At 46.8% G+C, this 12613-nt stretch overlaps 1 pseudogene; it reads right to left on the minus strand.

The window, feature by feature from the left end:
• Positions 1-442: 442 nt before the first annotated feature.
• On the minus strand, positions 443-561 carry LOC135052473 (5S ribosomal RNA; annotated as a pseudogene).
• Positions 562-12613: the final 12052 nt, after the last annotated feature.

The raw sequence follows: 12613 nt of genomic DNA on the forward strand, positions 1-12613 counted from the left end.
ATGAGAAATGAGCCTAAAGCTTGATATTGACGTCTTAAGCTTGTACTCTTTTCCACACATAAAAACTCAAAACAAGATACATTCTACATGAGTCACCATGATTATATAGTACGGAAAATATGTCTGGAAGAAAAACACTTTGTGTTTCAAAATAATGAATGAAATGTTCAGATCTTAAATATACCTGGATAATTGCATAATGGAAGGTAGCTACATCTCAAGCTGCCTCCGTCTGCCAAAGATCTGTACAAACTTTGTTTGTATTGATGCGGCCCTGAATAGGGTTGGATTAGTGGGTGAGAGAGCCCACACACTGTTAAACAATTTCTAGTAGTTTGCCACTATCATTGATAAGTAAATCGTAGGATTTAGAGATTAAGGAAGTAGTTGGAATAAGTAAAAGTAGTGATACTGCTGTTGGCGTTATTACCATAGGTAAATCTTCCTACTTCACCGGGTATTCCCTAGCAGTCACCTGTCTAGGTACTGACCCAGCCCACCTCCGTTTAGCTTCCAAGATCGGACGAGATTGGGCGTGAACGTAGGGGTATGGTCGTAGAGAGAGCTTGCCCTACATCGCCAATGAGAGTGCACCGAAACGGAAGGATTAATTCCCTCTCGGGAGAAAATATGATGAGACTGTAATATGATTGAGTGGATATCGGTAGATGAATAAGAGTGAATCTGCTGTCCACGTTAGACTGGTGAGACGTGTACCCTGGGGGACACGTCCGCCAGAATCGTGGATGAGAGTTCACGGAAGGAAGAAAAGTAGGAACGTAGTGAAAGAATTACGAAGTAATGTAGGACCAATGATTGGATGCTCTTGATTTCCTTTCGGTCACCTGTTTCATTTCAATATAATATAGTAAATCTTGGTGACGGTAAAGGGTATCATGCAGATACCACAAAAAAGGAGGAAACAATGATAAATGTAGACATGATGCCCATACATCGACACGTTCATATATTCATATATTTTGGTGCTATATATGCTGAGTACCGGATTACGTGTGTTTAACACATCCTATCAAAGAGCTTGAAAAAAATCTAAGTGGTCACTTATGACAGTGGCAAAGTATATATAGTTAACTGTCTCCTTGGTGACAAGTCCTCAAAGGGACAATACCATAGAGTTACCTTTGAAGCACTGCCTAAAGCAGGCTACTTGTAGAATCAAAAGATGTCAATCCCACAATATCAATCCCTGTGATCACGAGTATATACAGAGATATTGTTGCTAAATATGCATAAACAAAAGAATTGAGCGGAGGATCAAAACAAAAATAATCCCTGTGAGCCTGAATCTATACAGATATCTGTTGTTTTTTATGCATAAACAGAAAGATTGAGCGAAGGATCAAACAAAATCCATTCCTGTAATCATGAATATATACAGAAATATTTTTATATGCATAAACAGAAAGATTGAACGAAGGATCAAACCAAATCCATTACTGTAATCATGAGTATATACAGAAATATTAAGCATCAATATTTTTCTGTTTATGCATAAAAAACAACAGATATCTGGAAAATGGAAATTGTTCTAACCACACTGAAAACTATATTAAACTATTCAATAGGCTCTACCTCACTCCCACTAAATGTACAAAATGTGGCCTTCCTGTTCAAAGCTGGGCTGATGCTAATGTGACCAAGAGGATGATAATATGAATATATTTTTCACTGTGACCTTTTTGGGAAGAAGTCTCTTTACTCATTATCAAAGTACTCTCATTGAACCCAGTGTTAGCTTTACTCCATTGATAATCCGCTTTTACTCCCTAAATCAGACCTCTTTATTGTAATAGTAGCCCATGCCACTATTGGAAGTCTCCCAGGGGAGTGGACTTGACCAGGGGGAATATGGTGCTTTGCTGTCTCTTGCATTGTGTTTATCAGCACTATCAGCGCAGCTGGGCAGTGGGCAGAATTCTGGGCCTGTGTGCCAGCTGTACTCCTTTCCGAGTGTGCTCTGTTGCACTGGTGGTTCCTCCCTGAGTCTGAAATGCGTGCCTGAGTAGTGGATTCTGATGCACAATATGTAATCTCTCCCTGTCTTAAACACTGAGTCTCCGCCCCCTCCTGATCCTCCCTGTCACTTTGTAAAGATGCTGTTCTCATGCTGAATCTACTTTCTCCTGTCCCTGGCCAAGACCCAGTCCCTTCCTCTAACCTTTCTGACCATTCTAATCTACTTCCTCCTGTCCCTTGCCAAGACTCTGCCCACTCATCCCAAGTCCATCCCTGCCCCCTCTACGCTATTTGAGCATTCTAATCTACTCCCTCCTGGGGTTGTGTATCAGTGTGTTTGAGTGTGTGTGTGTGTGTAAGGGGGGGGGGGGGGGAGAAGTAGCATTCATTTTGTGTTTGTTATATGTGGGTCACTGATGGTCTCTGCAGTATCTGACTGTCACAGTGATGCTCTGCATTATCTTACACAGGCATTCCCAACCTCAGTCTTCAAGGTACGCTAGCAGGTTACGTCAATGCTGATTGGTTGCCATGGGCAACGTCTCCAGTGTCTCACTTCTTCAATTTTATCACTGCCTAGTACATCTCCCCCTTAGTGATATCCAGGCTTCAGTGCAGATAGTTAAATCAAAATAACTGAAGTATAAATTAAGTCACCTGTGCTCAAGCATGGATATCAGTAAAACATGGACTGTTAGTGTGACTTGAGGACAGTTTGGAAATGCCTGATCTAGCACTAACTGCAACGCACTCTGCTTTGTTTAGAGATAACAGCAACGTCTGCATTATCTGGTGGTCACAGCGGCACCCTGCATTCATTGGTGGTCCCAGTGATGCTGTCCAAATTATTTGGCAGCCACAGCAATGCTCTCTGCATTATCTAGCGGTCACTGCAACGCTCTCTGCATTATCTGGTGGTTACAGCTACACTCTGCATTATCTAGCGGTCACTATGATACTCTGTATTATATGAAAGGCATTGCGACACTGCATTATATGGCGTTTACTACGATGCTCTCTATTATGACAATCACTGCGATGCTCTCTGTATTATATGGCGGGCTCTGCGTTGCTCTGTATTATCTGGCTTTCACTGCGTGGCTCTCTGTATTATATGGCGGTCACTGTGACGCTCTCTGCCAAACCCCTGTCAAGCGGCGACACCTCTTCGTGTTCCAGTTTCACACATCCTGTATATGAGTCATTTTATGCATATGTTGCGCTAATGTATTAAATGTTGACTCTTCTTCCTTGTTCTATCTCTCTCTCGGTTTTGCCTTGTGTACGCCGTATTCAAAAGTTTGAAATTGTTCAATAAAAATGTAATATGAAAAAAAAAAAACTAAACATGGATTTCCTTTAAACCTGAACTGTTGCCTTGAGGACCAACTTTTGGAAACATGCCTTAAGTCCATGAAGTGCACACCTTATCCTGAAACCTCGTTGTAACCACTGAATGTCCAATGTGTTTCATCCTGGAGACCCCTTCGGGGGATTGCATACCTAGGGTTTGGGCAGCCTTGTTATAGAAGCTTTGGCCAATCTCGTATATACTGTACATGTAATATCCCTGTGCAATGACCAGTCTGTTCTAATAAAACTGCTCAATAGAAATAATAATAAAAATAATGGATACAATAAAAATTGATCTGTAGCAAACCAGATTGGTAAATTTATTTGAAAAATAAAAAAAATAAGATTTTATTTACCGGTAAATCTATTTCTCGTAGTCCGTAGAGGATGCTGGGACTCCGTAAGGACCATGGGGAATAGACGGGCTCCGCAGGAGATAGGGCACTTTAATTAAGCTTTGGACTCTGGGTGTGCACTGGCTCCTCCCTCTATGCCCCTCCTCCAGACCTCAGTTAGGGAAACTGTGCCCAGAGGAGATGGACAGTACGATGAAGGATTTTTGTAAATCTAAGGGCGAGATCCATACCAGCCACACCAATCACACCGTATAACTTGTGATAAACTACCCAGTTAACAGTATGAACAACAACATAGCCACGGTTCAACCGATAAACTATAACATAACCCTTATGTAAGCAATAACTATATACAAGTCTTGCAGAAGTAGTCCGCACTTGGGACGGGCGCCCAGCATCCTCTACGGACTACAAGAAATAGATTTACCGGTAAGTAAAATCTTATTTTCTCTAACGTCCTTGGGGATGCTGGGACTCCGTAAGGACCATGGGGATTATACCAACGCTCCCAAACGGGCGGGAGAGTGCGGATGACTCTGCAGCACCGATTGAGCAAACAGGAGGTCCTTCTCAGCCAGGGTATCAAACTTATAGAACTTTGCAAAGGTGTTAGACCCCGACCAAGTAGCTGCTCGGCACAACTGTAATGCCGAGACCCCTCGGGCAGCCGCCCAAGTACAGCCCACTTTCCTAGTGGAATGGGCCTTAACCGATTTCGGTAACGGCAATCCTGCCGTAGAATGCGCCTGCTGAATCCTGTTACAGATCCAGCGAGCAATAGTTTGCTTTGAAGCAGGAGCGCCAACCTTGTTGGCCGCATACAGAACAAACAGAGCTTCAGTCTTCCTGATTCTAGCCGTTCTGGTCACATAAATCTTCAAAGCCCTGACCACAATCAGGGACTCGGAATCCTCCAAGTCCCGTTTAGCCACAGGCACGACAATAGGTTGCTTCATATGAAAAGATGAGACCACCTTTGGCAGAAATTGAGAACGAGTCCTCAACTCTGCCCTATCCACGTGAAAATGTGATAAAGCCGCCAATTCTGAAACACGTCTAGCCGAAGCTAATGCCAACAACATGACCACTTTCCACATGAGGTATTTCAACTCCACAGTTTTGAGTGGTTCAAACCAAGGTGACTTGAGGAAATGTAACACCACGTTAAGATCCCAAGGCGCCACTGGAGGCACAAAGGGAGGCTGAATATGCAGCACCCCCTTCACAAAAGTCTGTACTTCAGGAAGAGAGGCTAATTCTCTTTGAAAGAAAATGGATAAAGCCGAAATTTGGACCTTTATGGACCCTAATTTTAGGCCCAAAGTCACGCCTGTTTGAAGGAAGTGAAGCAGACGGCCCAAATGGAACTCTTCCATAGGAGCAGCTCTGGCCTCACACCAAGAAACATATTTCCGCCATATACGGTGATAATGTTTTAACGTCACGTCTTTCCTAGCCTTGATCAGGGTAGGAATGACTTCCTCCGGAATTCCTTTTTCCGCTAGGATCCGGCGTTCAACCGCCATGCCGTCAAACGCAGCCGCGGTAAGTCTTGTAACAGACAGGGCCCCTGCCGCAGCAGGTCCTGCCTTAGAGGAAGAGGCCACGGATCTTCTGTGAGCAACTCTTGCAGCTCCGGATACCACATCCTTCGTGGCCAATCTGGAACAATGAGGATTGTTCTGACCCTGCTCATTCTTATTATTCTCAACACTTTGGGTATGAGAGGAAGAGGAGGAAACACATAGACCGATCTGAACACCCAAGGTGTCTACCGCTACCGCCTGAGGGTCCCTTGACCTGGCGCAATACCGCTTTAGCTTTTTGTTGAGACAGGATGCCATCATGTCGATTTGAGGCAGTCCCCATCGATCCGTGATCTGTGCAAAGACTTCTTGATGAAGTCCCCACTCTCCCGGATGCAGGTCGTGCCTGCTGAGGAAGTCCGCCTCCCAGTTGTCCACCCCCGGGATGAACACTGCTGATAGTGCGCTTACATGGCCTTCCACCCAGCGTAGAATCCTGGTCGCTTCTGCCATGGCCACTCTGCTCCTTGTTCCGCCTTGACGGTTTATATGAGCCACTGCCGTGACGTTGTCCGACTGAATCAGTACCGGTTTTCTCCGAAGCAATTCCTCCGCTTGACACAGGGCGTTGTATATGGCCCTCAACTCCAGGACGTTGATGTGGAGACAAGTCTCTAGGTTTGACCAGAGACCTTGGAAATTTCTTCCCAGTGTTACTGCTCCCAAGCCTCGGAGGCTTGCGTCCGTGGTCACCAGGACCCAGTCCTGAATGCCGAACCTGCGACCCTCTAGCAGGTGAGCACTGTTCAGCCACCACAGGAGAGATACCCTGGTCCTGGGAGACAGGGTGATCCTTTGATGCATTCGTAAATGGGACCCGGACCACTTGTCCAAGAGGTCCCATTGAAAGGTCCTCGAATGGAACCTGCCGAAAGGGATGGCCTCGTATGAAGCCACCATCTTCCCCAGGACCCGCGTGCAATGATGTACTGAAATCTTTTTTTGGTTTTAATAGGTTCCTGACCATGGCTATGAGCTCCTGAACCTTTTCGATCGGAAGAAAAACCTTTTTCTGGTCTGTGTCTAGAATCAGGCCCAAAAAGATCAGACGCGTTGTAGGGACTAGCTGGGACTTCGGTATATTGAGAATCCAGCCGTGTATCTGCAACGTCTTCATGGACAGAGACACGCTGTCCAGCAACTTCTCCTGAGATCTCGCCTTTATGAGGAGATCGTTCAAGTATGGGATAATTGTGACCCCCTGCCTGCGCAGGAGCACCATCATTTCCGCCATTACCTTGGTAAAAATCCTCGGGGCCGTGGAAAGCCCAAACGGCAACGTCTGAAATTGGTAGTGACAGTCCTGCACTGCAAATCTCAGGAACGCCTGATGAGGGGGGAATATCGGAACATGAAGGTATGCATCCTTTATGTCCAGGGACACCATCCAATCCCCCCCCCTCCAGGCTGGCGATGACCGCCCTGAGTGATTCCATCTTGAACTTGAACCTCTTCAAGTACAGGTTCAGAGATTTTAAGTTTAAAATGGGTCTGACCGAACCGTCCGGTTTTGGAACCACAAACAGGGTCGAGTAATATCCCTCTCCTTGCTAGAGATGAGGAACTGTGACAATCACCTGTTGAATATACAATTTTTGGATTGCCGCCAACACTAGCTCCCTCTCTGACGGGGAAGCTGGCAGAGCCGATTTGAAAAACCGGCGAGGAGGCAAGTCTTCGAATTCCAGCCTGTATCCCTGAGAAACAATCTCCAATGCCCAGGGATCCACCTGTGAGTGAACCCAGACGTGGCTGAAAAACCATAGACGAGCCCCCACTAGATCTGCCTCCCCCCGGGAAGCCCCAGCGTCATGCGGTGGACTTTGCAGAGGCAGGGGAGGACTTTTGCTCTTGGGAACTAGCTGTGTGCAGCTTCTTTCCCCTACCTTTCCCCCTGGCAACAAAGGACGATCCCCGTACCTTTTTGTTTTTATTGGAAGGACTGCATTTGATAATGAGGTGCCTTTTTTGTATGCTGCGGGGGGACATAAGGTAAGAAATTCGACTTACCAGCCAAAGCCGTAGAGACAAGGTCCGAGAGGCAGTCTCCAAACAACTCCTCCCCTTTGTAAGGCAAGGACTCCATATGCCGCTTTGAATCGGCATCTCCCGTCCACTGTCGGGTCCACAGGAGCCGCCTAGCAGAAATAGACATAGCATTTATTCTGGAGCTTAATAAACAAATGTCTCTCTGAGCATCTCTCATATACAAGGCAGCATCTCTGATATGCTCTATGGTCATTTGAATAGCATCCTTATCTAAGGTGTCAATCTCCGTAGATAAGGAATCTGCCCATGCCACAACCGCACTACAAACCCAGGCCGATGCCATAGCTGGTCTAGCAATAGTACCTGAATGAGTGTAAATGTGCTTCAAGGTAATTTCCTGCCTGCGGTAAGCAGGTTCCTTGAGGGAAGCCGTATCCTGAGAAGGCAGTGCCACCTTTTTGGACAAGCGTGTCAGCGCCTTGTCTACTTTAGGCGAAGATTCCCAGGGTATCCTATCAGTTTGTGGAAAAGGATACGCCATAAGAATCCTTTTGGGAACTTGTGGTCTCCTATCCGGAGATTCCCAAGCCTTTTCGTACAATTCACTTAGTTTAAATGAGGATGGAAAAGTGACTTCAGGCTTTTTCCCTTTATACATGTGTACCCTCGTGTCAGGGACCGGGGGTTCTTCAGTAATATGCAAAACCTCTTTAATGGCAATAATCATGTACCGAATACCTTTTGCCACCTTCGGCTGTAATTTTGCATCTTCATAGTCGACACTAGAGTCAGTATCTGTGTCGGTATCTGTGTCATTGATCTGGGATATGGTGCGCTTCTGAGACCCCGAAGGGCCTGGCGCCACAGGGACAGGCATGGACTGGCTACCTGACTGATCCCTAGCTTCTGCCTTGTCTAACCTTTTATGCAATAGATTAACATTTGCATTCAAGACATTCAGCATATCCACCCATTCCGGTGTCGGCGTTGCCGACTGCGACATGACATTCAAGCACTCCCCCTCCACATTAAGCGAGCCTTCCTCGTCAAACATGTCAACACACGCGTACCGACACATTTCACACACACAGGGAACCCCTTTCTGAAGACAGTATCCCTGTCAAGGCCCTTTGGAGAGACAGAGAGAGAGTATGTCAGCACACACCCCAGCGCAATGATCCTGGAGACCAACACAAAATGTTTTTCCCCAGCAGCGCTGTATAATATCTAATCCGCCAATTATGTGCCCCCTCCTCTCTTTTAAACAGCCCTTCACCGTGTGTAAGCAGGGGAGAGTCCGGGGAGCTTCCTCTCAGCGGTGCAGTGGAGAGAAAATGGCGCTGGTGAGTGCTGAGGGAGAAGCCTCGCCCCCTCGTCGGCGGGCTTCTGTCCCACTCAAACTTACAAAAATATGGCGGGGGCTCTTTTATATACATGTACAGTGCCCACCTGTACATGTATATTGTCTTTTGCCATAAGAGGTGTTTATATTGCTGCCCAGGGCCCCCCCCCCCTGCGCCCTGCACCCTTACAGTGACCGGAGTGTGTGAGGTGTATGGGAGCAATGACGCACAGCTGCAGTGCTGTGCGTTACCTCCGTGAAGCTGAAGGCTTTTGCCGCCTGACGACTTCTGTCTTCTGTTCTTCTAGCTCTGTGAGGAGAACGGCGGTGCGGCTCCGGGGGTGGACGCCCAGTAAGAACCTGCGTTCACCCCCTCTGGAGCTAATGGTGTCCAGTAGCCGAGGAAGCAGAGCCTATCTTAGACAAGAAGGTCTGCTCCTCTCTCCTCAGTCCCTCGATGCAGGGAGCCTGTTGCCAGCAGTGCTCCCTGTGAAAAAGTAGAAAAAATAGAGAAAAAATACAAACAAAAATGCTTTTAGGCAGAGAACTCAGGAGAGTCTGGAGGAGGGGCATAGAGGGAGGAGCCAGTGCACACCCAGAGTCCAAAGCTTTCTTAAAGTGCCCTATCTCCTGCGGAGCCCGTCTATTCCCCATGGTCCTTACGGAGTCCCAGCATCCTCAAGGACGTTAGAGAAACAAACAGTAAGTATAAATAAATACATCAAATTAACTCAGGAGTATTCAGTGTACAGAACTATACTTCCCAGCATGCCCTGCTACAGTTTTGCTATTATGGCATGTCAGGATGTGCAGTTCAGTTCAACAGCAGCTGGGGGCTGCATGTTAAGTATCCCTGAAACTAACGCATGATAAGATAACTAGGACAGCAATTATTTAGTGCACTTTTTTTTTTTTTACACACAAAAACCAATAAAAATGCTTTATACTCAGTATACCTGTGAAGTTAATCTACTATTCATAGTCTTCCACCTTAGTATGTATTTATGTTCTCACAGCCAGGGTCCTGTTTCCTTGTATTCTTTATTTGGCAATATCCATGCCATCTTGGTCCTTGTCTTTTGTCTCCAAGTCCATTTCAGCATCTGACACTGCATACTTGCCGTTTCGACAGGTACTGGCTCATTGAGTGCCGAACTGCTTTTGCCTTTGTGACTTACCACTGCTAGCCCTACAAGATGGTGTGTTTTCCAATTATGTCAATTTACAATGCATTGTACTTGTGTTAAGTTACACTGTTTATATGTACATTGCCAGTTTGTTATGTTTTAAAAGCAAAATATACATATATAGCATACCTCCCAACATGACCCTCTCCAGGAGGGACAGAATGCTCTGCTTCTGGACTTTTCTCTTAATTTATGATTGCCAGCACCTGTGTTGGACAGGTTAATGGATAAGAAAGGTGTTTCAGCACAGGTGATGACAATCTTAAATTAATAGAAAAGTCCAGAAGCAGAGCATTCTGTCCCTCCTGGAGCGGGTCATGTTGGGAGGTATGTATACAGTCTAAAGACATTATAACTAAAGGGTGTGTGGCCTAGCTGGTCACCTGAACAGCTGTTTTCACTTAGAGCTCTTGATCTCTCCCGAACTTTTGAGCATTCTCCAGGAGCTCCCCTGTTCCTTCTAGCTGCAGACAGCATCCCACTAGCTTCCTGCTGCCTGTGGCATACTTGCCTACCTGACCCTCTCCATGAGGGAGAAAATGCTCTGTTCCTGGACTTTCCTGGTAATGTATGATTGCCATCACCTGTGGTGAGCTAGTTAATTGATAAGAAAGGCGTTTCACCACAGGTGATGGCAATCATACATTACCAGGAAAGTCCAGGAACAGAGCATTTTCTCCCTCATGGAGAGGGTCAGGTAGGCAAGTATGGCCTGTGGTCCTCTCCAGTGCTGTGTTCCACTTGTCTGGAGCCTTCCCTGAGTCCCCTACTGGATGGTTAGGTCTAAAACCAAGGGGTATATTTATTAATATTCGTGTTTTAGCCATTTTTAAGGGTGTTTGATCTCGAATGGTATCGGGTGCATTTTACTGCAACTTTTTGAATCCTGATACGGTCATTTACTAAGCTGCCGAGTTTTCCACATGCGTTTTTTCCGATGTCGATGTGATTCGTAATGTCAGGCAGTGTTTTACGGGAGTGATGATTAAAACACTGCCTGACAAAACACAAGGAATCGCGGCCGGATCTTTGAGATCTGTGCAGGGCTTCATTGTGTACCTTAAAAAAAGTGTTTAAAGAGTTAAAAAGCAGAAAAGTTTTTGCGTGGGGTCCCCCCTTCTAAGCATAACCAGCCTCGGGCTCTTTGAGCCGGTCCTGGTTGTAAAAATACAGGGGAAAAATTGACAGGGGATCCCCCATATTTTAGCAACCAGCACCGGGCTCTGCGCCTGGTCCCGGTGTAAAAAATACGGGGGACAAAAGACATAGGGGTCCCCCATATTTTTAACACCAGCACCGGGCTTTACTAGTCAGAGAGATAATGCCACAGGCGGGGGACACTTTTATATTGGTCCCTGCGGTCCTGGCATTAAATCACCAACTAGTCACCCCTGGCTGGGGTACCCTGGAGGAGTGGGGACCCCTTAAATCAAGGGGTCCCCCCCTCCAGCCACCCAAGGGCCAGGGGTGAAGCCCGAGGCTGTCCCCCCATCCAAGGGCGGCGGATGGGGGGCTGATAGCCAAGTGTCAAAATAAAGAATATTGTTTTTTGTAGCAGTACTACAAGTCCCAGCAAGCCTCCCCCGCAAGCTGGTACTTGGAGAACCACAAGTACCAGCATGCGGGGGGAAACGGGCCCGCTGGTACCTGTAGTTCTGCTACAAAAAAATATTCAAATAAAAACTATACACACACACCGTGACAGTATAACTTTATTACATACATGCACACCGACATACACACATACTTACCTATGTTGACACAAAGTGTCGGTCCCCTTCTCCACGTAGAATACACGGGGTACCTGTAAATAAAATTATACTCACAACAATCCAGTGTAGATCGGTCCTCTTCTGTTTGTAATCCACGTACTTGGCAAAACAAAAAAATGAAAAACCCGGACCACGCACTGAAAGGGGTCCCATGTTTACACATGGGACCCCTTTCCCCGACTGGCGGGTCCCCCCGTGACTGCTGTCAAAGGGGGTCCCTTCAGCCAATCAAGGAGCGCCACGTCATGGCACTCTCCTGATTGGCTGTGCACGCTTGAGCTGTCAGTCAGGCTGCGCACTGTAGAGAAACAATGTAGCGCATAGGCGCTCCATAATATCCAATGGTGGGAACTTTGCGGTCTGCGGTAGACAGCGAGGTTAAGTGGGGTCACTCTTGTGGTTGGCCCCACTTAACCTCGCGGTCTACCGCAGACCGCAAAGTTCCCACCATTGGATACAATGGAGTGCCTATGCGCTACATTGTATCTTCAGTGTATCTTCTGGCCTAGCTCCTCCCCTGGTGTTGTAGCTCCTCCCCCTGACAGCAGAAGTACTTTCTCCAACTTGGGCCCTCATTCCGAGTTGTTCGCTCGCAAGCGGATTTTAGCAGATTTGCTCATGCTAAGCCGCCGCCTACTGGGAGTGAATCTTAGCATCTTAAAATTGCGAACGATGTATTCGCAATATTGCGATTACACACCTCGTAGCAGTTTCTGAGTAGCTCCAGACTTACTCGGCATCTGCGATCAGTTCAGTGCTTGTCGTTCCTGGTTTGACGTCACAAACACACCCAGCGTTCGCCCAGACACTCCCCCGTTTCTCCAGCCACTCCCGCGTTTTTTCCGGAAACGGTAGCGTTTTTTCCCACACGCCCATAAAACGGCCTGTTTCCGCCCAGTAACACCCATTTCCTGTCAATCACATTACGATCGCCAGAACGATGAAAAAGCCGTGAGTAAAAATCCTAACTACATAGCAAATTTACTTGGCGCAGTCGCAGTGCGGACATTGCGCATTAAGCGGAAAATCGCTGCGATGCGAAGATTTTTAC

Source organism: Pseudophryne corroboree, chromosome 2, assembly GCF_028390025.1.
Source record: "Pseudophryne corroboree isolate aPseCor3 chromosome 2, aPseCor3.hap2, whole genome shotgun sequence".
NCBI classification, from domain to species: domain Eukaryota; kingdom Metazoa; phylum Chordata; class Amphibia; order Anura; family Myobatrachidae; genus Pseudophryne; species Pseudophryne corroboree.